We start from the raw sequence: 13,076 nt of genomic DNA, 5'->3' as shown, positions 1-13,076 counted from the left end.
AAAACACAAGAACAAGTAATAACAATCCAAGTATGCAACAAAATCCACCTGACCATGTACTTGTATCAATTAGAAAGAAAAGTGATAATATGAATAACATGAATATTTGCAAAACTAAAATAAATATTTCATTGTCTTCATTGTTTGAAAACGAATTGAATATTGAAGAGATGCATAATCTTCATGATAATATGTACTCTGGAATATAATAAATGAATATCTAATTATACATATAAAAGTAATCTTGGTATAATAATGTTACTTGTATTATTTTTGCCTAATTTATAATTCAGTTTATCACAAATCTATTTATTTTAAATTCTTATGCTTCTTGCTTCCTAAACAAAATGTAAATTTGTTTTGTGTTTCTTACCTTTCATTGCAATCACGCAAAATATATACAGCATGTATATAAAAATGGAATAATAAGGCAATGTATGATCCTGTTATAAAACGTGGTTTCAGAAAAGTAACGTTTCCTCTACTTGTAGCGTTTCATGTAATCTTGTAGGTGTTCACTTTCTTTGCAGTAATGATTAACTTTAATTAACTATTTAACATAGGTAGACGATTTTGTAACCTTTGAGACTAAAATCAATTAAAGCAATTTTGATAAGGCAGTTCTTGTGAGAGTACAATCAATGAAATCAATATTGATAAGGAAGAGATTTTATTATTTAATTTATTGTTTCAATATATTCCGTTATAAGGACTCTGGACTTATCATTACACACTTTTATTTCTTTAGTTATATTTATGTCTCATTGATGAGCCTATTTCTTTGACATGTTTAAGTATTTTATGTATAGGCTTGTTTCTGTTTGTATGGTTATAAAACACAGTGAGAGAATCCGCTATCTGTAGAACTGTTATCCAGGAGTACAACAATACACAATATGTGGGGAGGAGGGTTGGGTTGTGGAGTGGGAACTACTGTTGATCCAACCAGGTATTCACTTGGGGTTTTAAGATCCCGGCTATATTGCTCTGCATGTCCCCATCTTTCTGTAATGTAGGAGACCAAGTAGAGTGCCGATGGGCTGTGCTGCTTGGCCAGAGAAATCTACCTGTGCAGACTGGCCCTAGGTCCAACATAGTGCGCACGGATGCCATATTTGGGATTTAATTTCCTCAAATGAAAGCCCAAGCAGGGCACTATACATCTGCTCACTTTGATGCCCCATGGCCGCTGACTCTCAATAACAGTGATAATTCTGGCACTCCAGGTGAAGTTCTTGCCCAGTGCATCTACACATTAATGCTGTTCTAGAAATAATGGGTTGCGGGTGTCCTGAGAGGGCGCCTAAAAATGGGTGGCTTTGCTTTAAGCTGCGGTTTCATGGGTGGGGGGGTCAAAACCAAACAAACAGAAATGTAGGTAAAAAGGGGGATGTGAAACCGCGCTTTACCTAATAACATGCAACAGGTGAAAAATTAAAAAGCACATTTATTAAAATAAACACTTTAAATAAAATTCATGTAAACATGATGAGCACTGGTAGTGGTTTTCATTAAAATGGAGCAAAGATAGTCACCCAATTTCCCATTGGGATTGTGTCCTTGTGTCCGTTCCTAGATACGCTTCCTATTGGTGTCCCATGTAGATTCTGCCGATGGTTGTTAGAGGACTGTTTAGGAGTGATGGTATCCTCCAGCCCAGGGAGCCCCTGTTGGTATAGGGCTCAACCTGGTTTGTTGGCAATGTAAATTCCTGGTTAGCACTGCTGCTGGGATTTACTTCAGAAGCTGGTCCAGTCACAGTGAGGATGCTGAGTGGAAGATCCAAAGGTGGGTGTCTAGGCTCCAGTACACCAACGCGTTTCACTCTTATGGCTTTATCAAGGTGATATCTAGTGTACCCTGTACCAGTAATTTATACCCCAGGTAATGAGGTGGATGAATGACACCTGTTGCATGTAATAATCACTTACTTGTCTAGTTCATAAAAAAATGAGTTTCGGCTTAAATTGTATAAAATAGGAGACAAAACTGATGGTAATAAAGCCGTTTTTATCAAAAAAACGAGCATTGGAAAAAAACACACTTTGTTATACAATAAACTTCCGGTTAGGTAATTTCCGGTTTTGCTGAACCGCATATGCGTTCCACTGTATCTTCTAATCAGGCGCTATATTCAGCCTGTCTTGTGCCCTTATTAAAAATGCTCTAGAAATAATGCCTGCTATGCCTCCCACAAAAAAAAAATTATTGATGATTTGGCGATGTATTAGAAAGAAACTGAAATCTCCCGCTTATAGAGAATTGGTTACCAGCCTGTCAACATGACGGAGCTGCTGAGAGCTGGGGCTCTATTATGCTGAGGTGTGTATGTGTAGCTGTAAGAGTGTGTGTACACGCCCAAACTGAGCTCTGTCAGGCACCATGGAGGTGAGGAGCAGTGTAAGGCTTTTATTATATAGTTGAACCTACGATATCTGGAAAAAAGCAGATGTACAGTACAATACTTTGCGGTGCTGTCTTGCTATGTACCCTTATTTAACCTAAGCAATGACAATTTAATCTCATATCTATATTATAAGTTAATTTCTTTTTGCTGTCTTTTATGTCATTTATAATGTCACGCAGATGTCTCACCATAACATCGATGTATATATTTAGCAACAAACATAACAAATTATTTTTGTTGCATACACAAATTTTATTCTTTTTATAGTTTACTAGCTGAGGTACCCGGCGTTACTCGCGTTTGTGCAATTGGTATTACTTGAACTTTATCCTTCTTTTGTTTTAAGCTTAACCGATTGCCATGCCCATGCTGTGGCCACCATACACCTCTCTGTGGTCAGCTCTCGGATGTGACCACAGGTTTCTTTCCTTAAGCCCTATGTCCTTACCTTCCTTATGTTATGCAACGCTGTCATATTTTGCATCCCTGACCCACTTTGTAGTGGCTTTTTTTTAGGCCACCTGCGTTGTCAGGATTACTAGTGTTAGTGGACCTAATGTGGACCCAATCAATGTCCTCTACCCCCTCTGTTATGCAACTTGCCATATTTTGCTTCCCTAACTATTGCCATCTTAACCTCCATGACCCCCATAGAGGGAGAACAGAACCTGTGGTGGGCGCAGCGAGCCTCCGAGCCTGAAAGGGGCTTTGTAGCACTTGCCCTCTTGTGGGAATTCCGGCAGTCGGGATTCCGATGTCGGACTAATCGGAATCCTGACTCTCAGAGCATCATACCACACCCCATGTGCAGAGTCATCTTTATTTATTTTTCAGTTTGTTCATTATAACAGCAAATTCAATTGTTCTTTACAATTATAATGTCACGATCCGGGTATTACGTCAGGTCATCTTACCGGCTAAGTGCCTCCGCAGGCTCAGCTTGCGGTTCAGATCTCGTCACAGCCGGCGTCCTGGCTGCCGTGCGCCATCATCGCTGCCATCCTCCAGTCCTCTCAGCGCTGCTGAGTCTGCGGCTGCGCGGCGCACCGTTTCCTCCACCCGCAGAGACAGTGTCCAGTGCTCAGCAATCCGCCTGTCCACCGCCATTGCTCCCGGCCACGAGCATGGTGCATACAAACAGTCTTTCCCGCCATAGCCTGACATGGAGGCTGCCATGTTTTCCCAGTCACATGTCATTCCTGTCCAATCCTGTTTGATCTGATCTCCCTGTCATACCTCCCCGGCCAATCCTGGCCACACAGAGGGTATAAGTATGCTGGGAGCTCTCTGATCAATGCTAGTGCTTCAGTTGTCATTTGTCTATGCAAGTGTTACCTGCTGGTGCATGTTCTCCATTGCTGCAGTGTGTTCCAGGTATTCCATCTCCTGAGAAGTCCGCGTGTTCCATCTCCTGTGATCCAGTATCCGCTGCCCAGCAATCCAAGCCTAGCTCCAGGACCTTGGTCCTATTCGATGTTCCACCATCGGCCCTGAAGTCCGATATTCCGGACCCACAGTCTACAGCTTCCGTCCGTTGTTCCAGACCTACAGTCTCAACTACAGTCCGTCATTCCGGACCCACAGTTCCATTTTCAATCCGATATTCCGGATCCGATGTTCCACCATCGATTCCATCATTCCATCCAGCTGTAAAGTATTGCTATCTACAGTGACTGTATATATTCCATCATCGCATACTTTACTGCCTGTACCGTGACAACCTTCTGCATAATAAATCTGGTTGTACTTTTACCTCTGTCTGATTACTGGCTCTGGGTGCATTGTCTCGCATCACATGCGAAAGGGTCCTCTACAACCTCCCCGGTTCAGGTACCGGTCCAGGTCCCCACCAGAGGTCTCAGTCTCTGCGACTCAGACCCCTGGTGTGACATATAAACAGTGATAACACAAAACAAATAAATTGGAAACAACAATAAAAAAAACAAGAGTAGGTAAATAACAGACAGTCATAAAGGTAGGAAGGTCCTGCTCACATGCTCACAATCTATAGGGGGGAGCTGTGTAAGAGTGCCACAGTGAGAGACAGTATTCTTCCACTTAGTTCCTGTGAGACCTCTGATTACTTGCTGTTATATGCTGCTCAGTGGCGTAGCTACCGCTCCGCAGCCCCAGCGGTGGGGGGGGGGGAGCCGGCACCTCCGCGGCGCAGGGTCACGGTTCTCCAGTCTCACTGAGGCTGCCTGTGTGACAGCTCGGAGCTGCAGGCTGTCACACAGGCAGCCTCAGTGAGACTGGAGGTATTTTCCACTGTTCCTTCTATGACAGAGATGCTGCACATCCTGGCTTCAGGGCTGATTTATCCTCTGCGGTTGGTAATTTTGTTGGTAGGGGAAAAGAGCTGTCCCCCTCAGCTAGCAGTGTCTGCTGGTGTTCTATGGGCTCGTGCTCTGCACAAAGTTATCTGTGCCCTGCTAGGGGTTGCCAGTCCTTCTTCAGCGCTGTCACTCGGTATCAATTCCCCACACAGGGAGGGGGGATCCGTCTCTCCCCAGCCCATGCGCCAGCCAGACACCCTGCTGTCTCCAGTGGCCGTCTGGCTTCAAACTCCTCCAGCACGCTCAGAGCATGTGCGCCCAGGGGAGAGCAGTCACCCGCCGATCGCCGCTCAGCTGCAGGCAGAAAGCTTCGTCCGCACCGTCAACAGCCGGATCAGACCACACAAACAAGCGGCAAGCTCCCACCCTGCACCCCCATGTATAAACACGCTGCCTAGGGACCCACCAGTTAGATTCGGAGTCATCCCTTTACATTGCCGTGCAGTCACCATCACCCGCCTGTGACACCGCCAACATGGACTTCAACATGAAGAAGCTGGCAGCAGATGCCGGCACGTTCCTGAACCGCGCAGTGCACGTACAGACGGGGGGCTGGCATTGGCTGTATGAGGCCCGCACAGCGAATAGGACCCATGCCGCCATTCCGGTTACCGGGACACCGGTCAGGGGAGGATGACGGTTTCTTCCTACACAACAGAGCTAATAGTTGTATACAGCAGAATAATTATGGTTGGCATTTATCCTGGTCCCTTCCATGGCATTTGATGTTAATCTCTCATCTCTCTTATTAATCAGTTAATAGCCGACATGAGAACCTTATTTTCTTATGAAATTTCTTGGCTGGGCCAATTATCTATTTATTTGGAATATGCATTTTTTTTAACTGTCTTCTTACCTCAAAAGCAAATAAATATCAGGCTATATTGACCTACTACTGTTGTTTGGAAAGGTACATCCAAGATTGCTTGTTCTAGAATTATCAACATGGTTGACTTGCTTTCCCAGACCTTGTTAAATACCAAGAAGCTAATATTATGGCTCAACTGTGAGCAAGCCCATTGCCCTGGCTGTCAAATGTTTTATGGTTTTTGAGGCAGCAGAACTCAATGCCACTGTGTCTTTGCAAGCACCCTCTCACCCCCAGCAGTGCCGCCCATAGGCCCAGCATTGGCACTACTGGCTCTGTGACTTTGCAGGATCTCAATGCTGTTGGCTCTCTCTACTCTTTTAGCTTCTTGCAAGACCAATATTCCATTACTCCCCATGATGTATTTAAATATAACCATATAAATCATCAGGTTTGGGTACCAGCACAAATCAGTCCCATATGCTGTACAGTTTAAAAACATTGGGGCAGATGTATTAGGCCTTAACAAGAGATAAATGCACGTGTGATAAGGAGAGATAAACATCCAGCCAATCAGCTGCTAACTGCCATGTTAAAGGCTGTGTTTGAAAAAAGTCAGTAAGGAGCTGATTGGCTGGATGTTTATCTCTCCTTATAAAGCTGTGTACACATCCTTAGATTTTTCCCTGTTTTCGATTCGATTTTGCTTATAGAAGCAAAATCAAATCCACATCGAATGGTTTTTAGGACACTTTCGATCTGCATTCGATTCGATGCGCGCTCCCGTTTTCTCAAAATCGAATAGAAAAATCTACTGTGCAGCCAAGGAAATCTTAAATTTGATCTAGTAAATCGAATGAGTAAATTGTGCCTACATTGTGAAATCGAAATCAAATCGAATGCAAAATTACAGATCTAATGCCAAATCGAATGGGATGATCTAATGCCAGATCTAATAGAAAATCTAATCTAACATCAAATCTAAAGCAAATCTAAGCGTGTGTACAGGGCTTGACACTTGAATTTATCTCTTGTTAAGGCTTAATACATCTGCCCCAATGTTTTTGTCTTTTTTTTGTATTATTAATAGATACTTCTAGATGTTAAATGAATGCATGACACTGTATTCTTGGATACTATGTAGCAAGATTGCTCCTGATATATATTAAAATTGTTTCAACATTTTTCTATTAGTCAGAAGTGATTTTGTGTGATAATAGTTTTATTCCTTTTTTTACTCTGTATTTTTCATATAAATAATTATTTTTATTTCATATAAACATTTTTTTCATTATAGAAACTCCTCTATGGAGATCTTTTTATTGTGTTTTGTACTATACAATGGATGACATACAGGGATACGGTCATTTCGTCTACAGCATGTTGGTCGACAAGCATTGGGTCGACACTGTTAGGTTGACATGGTTCTAGGTCGACATGGTTCTAGGTCGACATGGTTCTAGATCGACTTTAGGTCGACAGGTCATTAGGTCAACACAAGCATTAGGTCGATGGTGTCTAGGTCGACAGTCAAAAGGTTGACTGGGGTTATTCACTGTTTTTTGAGCCGACATGTGCCGACAGGTGATATTTCATGAGAATAAAATAGTGTGGCAAGCGCAGCGAGGCACCGTGCCTGAAGTATTGTGAGCGAAGCGAGTGATGCAGTGCACTGGAAACTGTGTCCATGTCGACTGTGTCAACATTTGGTTAAAAAAAACAGTGAAAAACCATGACATTTTGACTGTCGACCTAGACATGGTCGACCTAATGCTTGTGTCGACCTATTGACCTGTCGACCTAAACCCATGTCGACCTTGTCCCATGTCGACCTTTCCCCATGTAGACCTAACGGTGTCGACCTAATGCTTGTCGACCAACATGCTGCAGACCAAATGATCCCAACCCGCCATACATTGTGGTCTTAGCTCTTCTTGTCCTGTCTAATTGTGTTCTGTCCTTCTCCTGGCCATCCACGGCAATCCTGAAATGCTGACCTGCATTGTTCATAGACTGTCCAGATGCATTGGTGCAGCCATATTAGATTTCTATCTGGTGACTAACTACTCCACTTGAATCAAGGGCTGGGTTCACATGACTTGTTCCACCAATGGGTGTTAAGCACACTCTATTTAAACCAGTCTCAATGATTTTCTCATTGCCACATCATCATGTCTACCACAGGTATCCATACTTATGCTACACTTCTGATGCATGGATATTATAACTACTGTGAGTTGCTGATGTTTTCCAGTATTTATTGAGTGTTTAATTGTAAATAACCCTACATATTTCTATATTTAACTAAATATATCACTTGTATTGGTTGGCAGTGCTCCTTAATGTATGCAGTAATGATGACTGACAGACTTGATAATAAAGAGCTCAAAGCTTTACATATTGAAAAACGCGCATAGTTACAAATATAAATTGCATACACCTTTACAATTACAATGTAATGTTATGCAGGTATATATATATGCAATAAAGAGAGTAATACAAAGTGATAAGGTGCTTGCGGCAATGATTGTCCAGTTATCCTGTGGGTATATGTGGCTGGCTCACCCACAGGTAATATGGCTGGTATCACTTGCCCATCTCTCATAGTACAGCAATTAATCTGGATGTCCAGCTAGGGTAACATAGTTAGCCCAAAGCAACAGGGAGCCTATGATGGCATGTTAGAAAGAATAATGGTGCAAACATCTAAAGACCATTAAAGGGGCAGGGGTGATGATTGCTGTCCCTATACTCCATGATTCCTATGAAGCATGCAGGGTATGATGATGGCAGAACACTGCACACACGCATTTAGTGAGCAACTGATATTGAACAATAAATGTTAACCTTCTTATCTAAAGCCACAAAAGGTGTGGACTTGTCAACATGTGCTGCCAAATATGCACCTGCAGCAATGTTATCTCAGCAGGGTTTTTCTCTCAAATAAATATATTTTACTGATCGTTTAGTAAAAATGGCAGATAGTAAAGTGCTGCATATAAGGAACAATCTACATGAGAGCACAGTGTCTTCATATACCCTGCATTACACCAATGTATGTAAACTTTTTTATATATATATATATATATATATATATCATGTAGAAAGGCGGCACTCCTTCAGACTTCTTAGTAGCAAAGTAAAATCCTTTATTAATATATATATATATATATATATATATATATATATATATTGTGTGCGTGTGTGTCTAGCATCCGTGTGTTACAGAAATCCTGCCATATGATGGCAGTGAGTGAAACTACATCTCTTTCACACATACAGAAACACAGAGGCAATCACAAGGTAGCAGACTAGCTTTTAAAGCTTTTGCTTGGAGTGGGCTTAGCGGTACTTGTGTAATATCTGGGCGCCCGATTTTTCTCATCGGGTCGGAAAAATCTGTTGCATCGCATCGCATGCGATGCAATGCGATCGACCCGATATTTACATTGGATCCAATGTTAAATGCCCCCCAGACCCCATTTTTAATTGTATACCCACCCTTTTCATACCCCCACTATCCACGTTGGCGTGGAGTTGACTTTATATAGTGTGGCGAGAGCAGCGAGCCACCGAGTCCGAAGCGTAGCGAGGGGACGCGGAATACGAGCCCGAAGCGTGGCGAGTGGACGCGGAATACATGTTAAGTAATCCGCGTCCCCTCGCAGGGCACGCTGCGCTCGCCACGCTTCAGGCTCTTATGTCGTATCCCTTCGCGGGGCTTGCTGCGTTCGCCACGCTTTGGGCTCGGTGGCTTGCTGCGCTCGCCACACTATATACAATCAACTGTATTAGTGGGGGTATGAAAAGGGTGGGTATACAATTAAAAATGGGGTCTGGGGGGCATTTAACATTGGACCCAATGTAAAATCGGGTCTCAGGGACCATTTAACATTGGATCCAATGTAAAAATCGGGTCGATGCGATGCTACCGATTTTTCCGACCCGATAAAAAACCGGGTCCCATCGCATCTGATTGCATGCCTTAAGTTAAGGCAAGCAATCAAAAAATCGGTCGCCCAGATATTACACAAGTACCGGCTTAGCTAGTACTATTGTATTTGAAGAAATCCACAACAAATCCTCAATATTCTTGTATGCTGCTGAAAACGATTCCCTTTTCCATGTACTTCACAGGCTAATACCAGTTCAACTGCATTTAATTTTGGAGATTCTGATGGTTATTTGCCAGTATAAACTGTACCTTGCTGTGGCAGGCAAGCAGTAGCAGCTGATTGTTTTACACCAGTGTTATGGTAAACCTTTGTGCCTATGGGGGTTATTCTGGTTGATTCGCAAGGCTGTGAATTTGCAGCCTTGCGAGTCCACCAAACCCCACCCGGCAAATGTCCAGCTGGCCGCCCCTCCCCTTCCTCTTCGCAGCATGGGTTCGCCCGTACAGGCTGCATATGGATGTTTAGCATAAACATCCATTCGCATGCTGTGGGGAACACCCACATCTTTTGATGCTCGCCAACCATCGAAAGATGTGGAAGGTACACGCATATATGCGTGCATGCTGGGACGGATATGAGCAGGCAGCTGACATCCATTGATGTCAGCTGCCTCCCCCCCACACCGGCATCATGGCCTCATTACCATGTGAATGCCCAGCGTTCTCATGGAACGCCCATGAAACACTGGGCATTTCCATATGGTAATGGGGCTGCCTGGCGCCCTCCACCCTTCTTTGCCCCCTGCATAGTTTGCTATGTCTGCACATGCGCAGAAACGGAGGACTGAAGGAACATGAATAAGGCCCTATGTTTCCAGATATATCACACTAGTGCAGTGATCACTAGAATGTTTTGTCCATCATTTTTATCCAGCTTTCCTGAACACCACAAATGGACTTTGAGGTGATAGGTATGAATGAATGAAAAATATATATATTTTTTTTAACACACATCTGACATTTTATTTAGGTGCAGTGGGGGACTTATCAGTCTAGTTATTCGATAACATAGATAACTGTGTTTACTGAATCCAGGAAAGCATGACCATGACAGCCAGCAGCACACATGGCCATGTGCAATAACCTCAAAAGCACGGCCTTGACACAAGGGGTTAAAGAAAGTAACTACCATGCCTGTTAATGTTATTTATCTCCTATGAAACCTATATAGGGGACTTTTCATCAGGCCCTTTTACCTAAGAATCAGCTGCAATTTTTGCACGATTAGACATCAGAGATATTTAACAGGAGAATAATGCAAAATATATCAGAGAAATTCCTTGCATTGGGCTAACTTATACCCCTTTAGTATCGCGATCCCAGGTCAGTGCATTCCCATTAAACTTGGATCACCCATTATACAATGGGCAACCCAGGCTTAACCCTTCTTATAACCGGAGTCAAATTGATGGGTTGGTTGACCCGGTTATAAGCTGTGGTGCTTTCACACCGCAGCTCGCCCCGGGTCCATAAGTCACCAATTCGGGTCTGAGGCGCAATGTGAAAGGGTTATAAGTAGGGCCGGATTAAGCCTTTGGGGGCCTGGGTCACTTTAGACAGGGGTCCCCCTCCCACTTGTCATTACTGGCCACAAACTGCAGGGGGGAATATTACACTGTCAAAACACAGAGTAAAGGCAGTATAATCTTGGTCAATGGGTAACTGCAGGGGGAGGGAGGTTAATATAACCATAAATATATATAAGTCCAGTATGGCTCGGCACTCTGCTTGCTGGATATGCTGTCAAATACCCGGTGCCTTCCTCCTCAGGTCTTGCAACCTTACTCATGCAGTCTAGGAATACAGGCAGCACTCACAGGCTTTTTTCAGGTGAAAAAACATGCAAAGTTTTATTGAAAAACTTAATCCAACATGTTTCAGGACACAGCCCGTCCTCAGGGGTCCCTGAGGAAGGGCTGTGTCCCGAAACATGTTGGATTAAGTTTTTCAATAAAACATTGCACGTTTTTTCACCTGCAAAAAGGCTGTGAGTGCTGCCTGTATTCCTAGACTGCATATATATATATATATATAAATATATATATATATATATATATATATATATAACTTTTTTATATATTCAGCCAAACAAGCTCAATCTGCAATGTCACCTTTACATATGCATTTTGTTAGCAAGAATGTGTGTGTAGGTGTTGATAATGAAGCATTGACTCAAACTATTAACAGCCCAGTTACTTTACCATTGGTGTTGTTTTTTCATAGATAGCAGGTATAGCTCTATCACTATTACATATTAAAATAAAATTATTGAGATGTCTCAATACTGGATAGGCCCATTGAATAAATAATGAGTACTCAATACTGAATGGCCCAAACTTCTTTCCTAACCATAGTGTTACAGGCTAATAGTAACATAGTAGCTAAGGTTGAATAAAGACATTCCTTCATCAAGGTCAACAAGTTTGAACTAATTTTTTTGGAGTAAGTTCTAGATGTAATATCCTAACCCCGGATTATATGCTTTGATTCCATGTTTGGCTTAACTAGTGAGTTGTGTTGGCATTATTTTGCCCGCTTCTCCATTGCCTAGACAATGCATGTTGATTATAGCCCTGAATGTTACTATCCATCAAATGCTTGTCCAACCTTTTCTTAAATGTATTTAATTGATCATCTTCTGAGGAAACCGACAGGATCTAAAGTCGGAGAAACGCGTCAAGAGACCTCTTGAAATTATTTTATTTGACATCTGAATGGTGGTGAGCACGGAGCCCCGCAGCGACAGATCACTGGGTCCAAAAATCCTTAAAGTCGTCAATTCCAGCTGACAGACCCCTTGCCTACACAGCCGTGGTTATTTCTCTCCATCCAATCTGGCGAGATGAGGGAAGTATAGACAGCGGCATCAAGACTGCCTAAACGGGTGTCCGCCCCCAGCTGCGAGAGAGCGGACTACATACAGGCGCAGTTAAAGTGAGCTGGTCTCACACTGCGGTCTGTCTACTGTATCAGCAGCCGCTGTCTACGTTATACGCTATTCCCTTTTGCACACAACAAAACACCGGAGACTGTGCCGGCATTTACCTCAAGGAAATAGGATATGGACCCTGGATATCACAAATTTAAAGGTATTATGCAACGTTAAACAAATAACTGGTTCAAATGAATATATCCATTGTGATCATAATATCTGGATATTTGTCGCTGAGAAATTGAAGCCATTTTATGAGTCTCTAAGGAGCCCTATGAAAGGAAGTTATTCTTTATTATCAGTTTAACTGCAGAAATAAAGTTAAACTGCCACCCCTTCCCACTACCTTTAGTGTCTCTTAGATATTGTTATTATAGATTGTTTATTTTATTATGGTATTATATGTGTATTTTTTATTAAATATATTAATAAATCATTATTGGTTTTTACCAATTAAAAGCTTCACATGTGTGCTTTCTTAGAAGTGGGTCTAGTCTAAGAATTGTGTAGAAAGGAGTTTTACTAGTGCCACACATGCGCTCTCTAAATATTTCTTGATATTTATTTAGATCATCGAGTTCAACCTACCTGACTTGAGTAAGTCATATTTATAGGATTAATTGGCGAATTTAGAAATG

The sequence above is a fragment of the Crinia signifera genome, chromosome 4 (genome assembly GCF_055691185.1).
Source record: "Crinia signifera chromosome 4, ASM5569118v1, whole genome shotgun sequence".
NCBI lineage: Eukaryota > Metazoa > Chordata > Amphibia > Anura > Myobatrachidae > Crinia > Crinia signifera.
This window is presented reverse-complemented; position numbering follows the sequence as displayed.